Source organism: Scylla paramamosain, chromosome 43, assembly GCF_035594125.1.
Source record: "Scylla paramamosain isolate STU-SP2022 chromosome 43, ASM3559412v1, whole genome shotgun sequence".
Taxonomy (NCBI): domain Eukaryota; kingdom Metazoa; phylum Arthropoda; class Malacostraca; order Decapoda; family Portunidae; genus Scylla; species Scylla paramamosain.
The window spans coordinates 5399684-5407183 of record NC_087193.1 but is presented as its reverse complement, the minus strand read 5'-3'; the positions used below and the strand labels follow the sequence as shown (position 1 = coordinate 5407183).

Here is a 7500-nt window from a genome sequence, read left to right as displayed (position 1 = left end):
ATCGTTCACGCCACTCGAATCACCTGTCTCGCGAACTGAACGTGTTTCGAACGTGTTGGAAACGAAGCATTGAAAGTGTGAACGTGTGGATTGCCTTCTGCTTGCTAATCTAATGTAACAGCGCTCTCTCTCTCTCTCTCTCTCTCTCTCTCTCTCTCTCGTTTTCGTTTTTTTCTTTCTCTTTTTCTTTCTCTTTTTTTAAACAGTTGTGGAAAGTGAAATTGTGTTTTCGACTTGTTTTTTTTTTCTTTTCTTTCTTTGTTTCCTTCTTTCTTTCTTCTTTCTTTCGTAGTTTTGGTTTGGAAGTTAAAGTAATCTTTGCTGTTTTTGGCGCGTGTTGTGTATCCTTTTTGTTTCTTTTCTCTTGCTCTTGCTCTTCCTCTTGTTCTTTTTCTTCTTGTTCCTCTCCCCCCGTTTGTTCTTGTCATTCTTGTTCTTCCTTGCATTTGTAACATTTTAAAAGCAAATAAAAAGTATAGATTCTCTCTCTCTCTCTCTCTCTCTCTCTCTCTCTCTCTCTCTCTCTCTCTCTCTCTCTCTCTCTCTCTCTCTCTCTCTCTCTCTCTCTCTCTCTGCAGGTAGTTTTAATCTCTCCTTACCTGGCTGGGCTATTAAAGTTACTGCTTCTGCTTCGCCTGCTGCTCACGCCTCATCGTTAAGCACCTGCCCCTCCTGCTGGGGTCGAGAGGCGCCTTCTGCAGCTCCTCCATCACCGCCTTCACACAGTACTCCGCGTGACCTGAAGGGGTGGCCGAGGAACAGGTATAGCGGGAAATGTAGGTTAGTTGGATAGGTTTTGTTTGTAGCTGGAAGGAATGATAGGTGGGGATGAGCCTTCGTCTTTACTATCCTATATTCGTGCTTTTACATTAGATGGCCAGCTTATCACATACATCAAAGGTGATAAGACCGTTTTCTATATATATTTTTTCCTGTGCTTGTCTGTATTTTTTTTCTTTTATCTGTGTTTTGGCGAAGGATTGTTTGTGAAGTGGAGATCTAGTCAGCTTCCTTCTTAAATTGGTGTTTTTCTGGCGTGTGGAAGCTTAAAATGAAGTAATAAGACTCTTTTCTACGTTTTTTTATGGGTCTAAGTACCTGCATTTCTTGATTTTCTGTGTCTAGGCAAAGGTTTGTGCATGGTATAGAAGTTTAGTTTGTCAGATTGTTAAACCGGTTTTGTTCTCTTCGGTACAGTCTCAAAAAGAAGTAATAGCATCGTTTTCTACCTTTTTATGTGTTTAACTACCTGTATCTCTTGGTTTTCTGTGTCTAGGTAAAGATTTGTGTGTCATATAGAAGTCCAGCTAATCACTTTCTTTGTCTGGTGTTGTTCCCGTGTGTGGAGCCTTGACAGAAGCAGCGGGACTTTTCTGTATTTTTTTCCGTGTTTTGTTCCTCGTCGTGGGTCGTTTTGGCATCGTGTGGTCCTCTGGGGGAAGGAAAATGAAGTTCGGCAGTTTCGTTAAGTTTTAAGTCTACCATTCAAGTTCTCGTTGTCCTCTGCTGTTCACCTGTCCTCCTTTTTTATCTTACTTCCTTGTTTTCTTTTGTTTTTCCTTATTTCGTTTTATTCATTCTTTTATTTTCTCCTTGCTTCCCTTTTTGTGTTTCCTCTCTCTCTCTCTCTCTCTCTCTCTCTCTCTCTCTCTCTCTCTCTCTCTCTCTCTCTCTCTCTCTCTCTCTCTCTCTCTCTCTCTCTCTCTCTCTCTCTCTCTCTCTCTCTCGCTCCACTTCTCTCCTTTCACACGCCTCTTTTTCTCCTTCTTCCTCCAAACTTCTCTCTCTGACACCCTCTCCTATCCTCCCACCGTAATCCCTTCCATCCCTTCCCTTACCCTTCCTTCCCTTCCCCTACCCTTCCATCCCCGTCCCTCCGTCCCTCCACTCCCCCACACCCTTGCCTTTCCCCAGGTCACGTGACAGCGAGGTCTTAACACGCCGGCCAGACTCGCGGGTAAAGTTTTTGTGAGGTCGCGTTGCCGGTGGACCCAAGGTATTCCAGGGCAGCGTTATACGAAGGCGCCGTTATCCGAATTGCGTTATCCGAGGAAAGGGACGACTCCGGGATACGAACTGTGGTATTTTGAAGTTACGTTGTTACTCGTGCGTCGCGTTAAGAAGCCGTGTTACGAGAGCAGTGCGTAACGAGGAAAAGCTTAACTCAGCACTGCAGAATGACAAAAAAGCTTAACTTAGCACTGCAGAACGGGGAAAAGGATTAACTCAGCACCGCGTAACCAGGAAAAGCTTAATCCAGCACGGCGTAACGAGGAAAAGCTTAACTCAGCACAGCGTAACGAGAAAAAGCTTAACTCAGCACTGCAGAATGAGAAAAAGCTTAACCCAGCACGGCGTAACGAGGAAAAGCTTAAGTCAGCACGGCGTAACGAGGAAAAGCTTAACTCAGCACGGCGTAACGAGGAAAAGCTTAAGTCAGCACCGCGTTACAAGGAACAGCGAAACTAAACTAGGAAACTCGTAAATGGAGGTCGCGTAACTGTGAAGTGCGTGCCTTTGCCGTGCGTAACTCGGGAGCCCGCCCTGCCGGAGTGATAACCAGCGAGCCTTGAAGGATTTGACTTAATTAAAACCCCCAACGTGGAATTTCAGGACGATGGAAATTAAAAACCTGTAACTCTAGACGGTCGCCGAAAAAAAAAAAAAATTGAATTACGATTTTGAAGATTAAAACCCCCCACGCTATTTGAAGGACCGGGAGATTTAATCCAGCCCGCTTCGAGGAATCCACGTATTGGGAGGATCAGGCGGGGGGCCCAAGGGTGGAGGATGGCTTAGGGGGTGGGGGTGCTAAGCCGAGGTCGGGAAGCTTAAGAGGAACGTAATTTAGGGCTGGGAGTTGAAGCGTTGCAAAGTTTAATACTGTCGAAGTTGGTGATTCTCTCTGGTTCTTTCTCTTTTTATTGAAGGGGAGAAAGAGGGAGAGTGAGGCAGAGGAGGCGGACTCGTCACACTGGGGTCCCCGTGTTAAATTAAAGTCTGGCATTTGATCCGAAACGTCAAAGTGAAGCTGCTTTGTTTGCCTCCCGGAGTGTCTAATTGAAGCCTCACAGGGGCCCGAGGAGGAGCGTGGCCGTCCCGGAGCTTGGATCAGACAATTACGAGTACACCTTCGCGGAACCACCTGCCGCGCTCCACCCACGGGAGGCGCAGGGAACAAAGCCACGCGGGAAGATAATGTGAAAATGTGAATATACCTCGTTACTAGAACCCTGATACCCTCCCTGCCTACTACCTACCCCCTACCCAAATACCCATCCCTTACCCCCTGCCTCCCTCCCCTTCCCGAAAACTGTTAACTTACACACTCCCCGCCACACAGAAACCCCTCACGCCCACCCTACGCACCCCCGTCCCCCTCCCCCTGCCCACGCCACAGTCCACCTCCCTGTTGTCATTCCTCCCATCAAACGCCATTCATCTCAGTATTCCTTGTTGAGATGAATTAATTAGTTCTCATTTTTTTCATTACCCGTCCGTTTGTTCTCCTCTTCCTCCTCCTACTCTTCCTCTTCTTCTTCTTCTTCCTCCCCACCCTCCTCCTCCTCCTCCTCCTCCTCCTCCTCCTCCTCCTCCTCTGTTGTTATGATAAAGACGTGGCTTTTGTGTGAATTAGACAATGATCACTATGGAACTAATTGGCTTCGCGGTGATTATATATTTCTCTCTCTCTCTCTCTCTCTCTCTCTCTCTCTCTCTCTCTCTCTCTCTCTCTCTCTCTCTCTCTCTCTCTCTCTCTCTCTCTCTAAGTATTATGTTTCCGTTTTCTTATTTTTCCCTATTTGTCTTTTCTTGTTTTTCCTTTTTTTCTATCTTTCCTTTTCCTCCTCACCTCGTTTTCGTTTCTCTTTTTTTCTCTCTCTCTCATATCCTTTCTCCTTCCGTTTATTGCCTCGGTTTATGGTTATTCTCTCTCTCTCTCTCTCTCTCTCTCTCTCTCTCTCTCTCTCTCTCTCTCTCTCTCTCTCTCTCTCTCTCTCTCTCTCTCTCTCTCTCAGCCGTCACCCAAGCCACCAGATGTTTGTAAAGAGACCGCTGTTACCACCACCACCACCACTACTACTACTACTACTAATACTACTACTACTACTACTACTACTACGGCTACTTTTATTACTACTACAATTTCCTCTATCACCGCCACCACCACGAAGCACAGACGTTAACACAATCCTCCTTGCGTCCCCCTTCATTACTTCTGCTCCTACTACTACTACTACTACTACTACTATTACTACTACTATCTCCACCACCATTACCAATTTACATTTCTAAACTATCCTAACCTAACCTAACCTTGCCTTACCTAACCGCCTCCTCCTCCTCCTCCTCCTCCTCCTCCTACTACTACTACTACTACTACTACTACTACTACTACTACTACTACTACTACTACTACTACTACTACTACTACTACTACTACTACTATTACTACTACTACTACTACTATTACTACTACTACTACTACTATTACTACTACCACTACTACCAACTCCACCACCTCACATTCCAGGAAAAAAACACCACCACCACCATCACCACCACCACCACCACCATCACCACCACCACCACCACCACCACCAGCAGGACTTAGAATGCAAATCCTCACTCTCAGGGTCACTACAGTTTGAATGATCCAATATCCTTCACCCCCCTCACCCCTCACCCTGACCCTTCACCTCTCCCCTCCCCCTATCACCCCTACTCTCCCTCACACAGTCTCCTCTCATCTCCCTCAATACTCTCAATCTCCCTTTCTCCATCCTCCTCCTCCTCCTCCTCCTCCTCCTCCTCCGTGGCGTGGCTTCTGACGGCGACGATGATGGTGTTGAGAGAGAGAGAGAGAGAGAGAGAGAGAGAGAGAGAGAGAGAGAGAGAGAGAGAGAGAGAGAGAGAGAGAGAGAGAGAGAGAGAGAGGAAGGATTACCAAAGGAGAGAAACTGGTGCAGGAGAATGTTACTTTATCGCTAAACGAAGGAGGAAGAGGAAGAGGAAGAGGAGGAGGAGGAGGAGGAGGAGGAGGAGGAGGAGGAGGAGGAAGAAAAGGAGGAGGAGAAGGAATTCTGTGTTGTCTCTTCTGAGTTTAGAGGGGATTGTTGCGCGCAGCTTTGTGTGTGTGTGTGTGTGTGTGTGTGTGTGTGTGTGTGTGTGTGTGTGTGTGTGTGTGTGTGTGTGTGTGTGTGTGTTTGTCTTTGATGGTGGTGAGTGTTGCTAAGCAGTGACCACCAGAGAGAGAGAGAGAGAGAGAGAGAGAGAGAGAGAGAGAGAGAGAGAGAGAGAGAGAGAGAGAGAGAGAGAGAGAGAGAGAGAGAGAGAGAGAGAGAGAGAGAGAGAGAGAGATACAGCATAAGAGACAGGAAGGAGGGAAGGAAGGAAGGAAGGAAGGATGAGAACTAAAATATGGAAAGAGAGAGAAGAGAGAAGGAAAATAAGAAAGTGAAAGAGCAATAAAAGATAGAAACAGGACGAGGGGACGATATGAAAAGTAGAGAGAGAGAGAGAGAGAGAGAGAGAGAGAGAGAGAGAGAGAGAGAGAGAGAGAGAGAGAGAGAGAGAGAGAGAGAGAGAGAGAGAATATGACTGTATAGACTAGAAATAAAAAAAAAACCGACAGATTGAATACAGAAAATAAATAAGTAAAATATGAAAAAAATACATAGAAAAATAACTAAAAAAAATGAGATTGTGTAGAGAGAGAGAAACTAAAAAAAAATGAGATTGTGTAGAGAGAGAGAGAGAGAGAGAGAGAGAGAGAGAGAGAGAGAGAGAGAGAGAGAGAGAGAGAGAGAGAGAGAGAGAGACCCATCTAGCTCAACAATTGGACTAATAAGGGATGTCTTTCTTCTCCTTTTCGGAAGACAAAACTATCATCGCCTGCAGAAGTTTCCAGAAGGCAGAGGAGGAGGAGGAGGAAGAGGAGGAGGAGGAGGAGGAGGAGGAGGAGGAGGAGGGAAAATCAGTCCTCAGAGGGGAAGTAATCTAACAAGGCGACCAGCATCAGAGGACAAAAGAGGACAATTAAACAAGTAAAGAAAACAATTAAACAACAACAATAAGTGATTCTCTCTCTCTCTCTCTCTCTCTCTCTCTCTCTCTCTCTCTCTCTCTCTCTCTCTCTCTCTCTCTCTCTCTCTGATCCCTTGTTCTCTTTTAATTATATATTCCTTGCTTACTTTCTTTAATTTTTCTTATCTTAATTTTTGGTCCTTGCTTCCGTCTCTCTGTCTCTCTCTCTCTCTCTCTCTCTCTCTCTCTCTCTCTCTCTCTCTCTCTCTCTCTCTCTCTCTCTCTCTCTCTCTCTGCACAATTTTCAGCAAACTCTTTCCACGTTTCGGCAATAATTCCTCTCATTCTCTCGCATTTTCTCCTTTTCCCCATCTTTATTCCCATTTACACTTCACACTGCGCCATTTAGATCAACTTAAATCACGGACAAGATGGATGAGAGACAGAGAAAGAGAAAGAGAGAAAAAAAAAGAACCCTTAATTATTTTTTCCTCTCCCTCTCTCTCATTTCATCATCTCTTTAACGTGTCTCTTTTTCCTCCTCCCTTCCTCCCTTTCTTCCTTCATTGCATTACTTCCGCTTCCTTCACTCCTTCGTTTGCTCTTCTTCCCTCCTTCCCTTCTGTCTCATCATGGCTGGCTTCCCTCCCTCCCTTCCTCCCTCCCTCCCTTTATTTCTCCCCCTTCTCCCTCCCACTGTTTATTGATTTTTTTTTAAGTTTGCATCGTAGCTGTGTTTGTCATATTCTCTTCATCATTATCCCTTCCCCTCATTCTCCTTCTCCTATTTCTTATTCTCCTTTTATCCTTTATTTTTTTTTCATTTTATCTTCATTTTGTTCTTGTCCTTTACTTTAATTTTTCACTTTTTTTCATTTTTTGTTTGTTTTCACTTGCCTATTATTCTTTTTTTTTATCATTTTCCTTTCTTTCTTTTCTCTTTTCTCAATTAGATCTTTGCTCATCTCGTTTCTCTTATCGGACTTTCCTTAACTCCTTCCTTTCTTCTTTCTTTTTTTCTTTTCTTTTTTTTTATTTCTCATATATTTTCTGTTTCCTGCCCTTGTTTTAATCTCTCTCTCTCTCTCTCTCTCTCTCTCTCTCTCTCTCTCTCTCTCTCTCTCTCTCTCTCTCTCTCTCTCTCTCTCTCTCTCTCTCTCTCTCTCATTGTTATTAGTTTCTTTATATTTTTCAACTTATTTTTCACACAACTCCAAATTTCTTCCTCTTTTCTTATATAATCTTTCTTTCTTCTTCTTTCATCCATTTTTCCTCTTCCTCCATCTCTTCATACATTTCCTCCTTCTCCTGCTCCTCCTTTTCTTCTTACTTCTCATTTTTACCATCTTTCTTCCTTCTTCCTACATTTTTCATACTCATCCTCATACATTTTCTCCTCCTCCTCCTCCTCCTCCTCCTCCTCCTCCTCCTCCTCCTCCTCCTCCTCCTCCTCCTCCACCTCCTCCTCCCCCT

At 44.7% G+C, this 7500-nt stretch overlaps 1 protein-coding gene across 2 annotated transcripts in view; it reads right to left on the bottom strand.

Annotated features, from left to right (window-relative positions):
* LOC135093410 (uncharacterized) overlaps positions 1 to 7500 on the bottom strand; it is a 55151-nt gene that overhangs the window by 15624 nt on the left and 32027 nt on the right. The window contains exon 2 of one of the 2 annotated variants that reach the window (XM_063992688.1): positions 600 to 739. The exons of the other annotated variant lie outside the window; for it this stretch is intronic. The gene's annotated coding sequence lies outside the window, so the exon portion shown is untranslated. The remainder of the gene's footprint in view (positions 1 to 599; positions 740 to 7500) is intronic. 2 annotated transcript variants of the gene reach the window in all.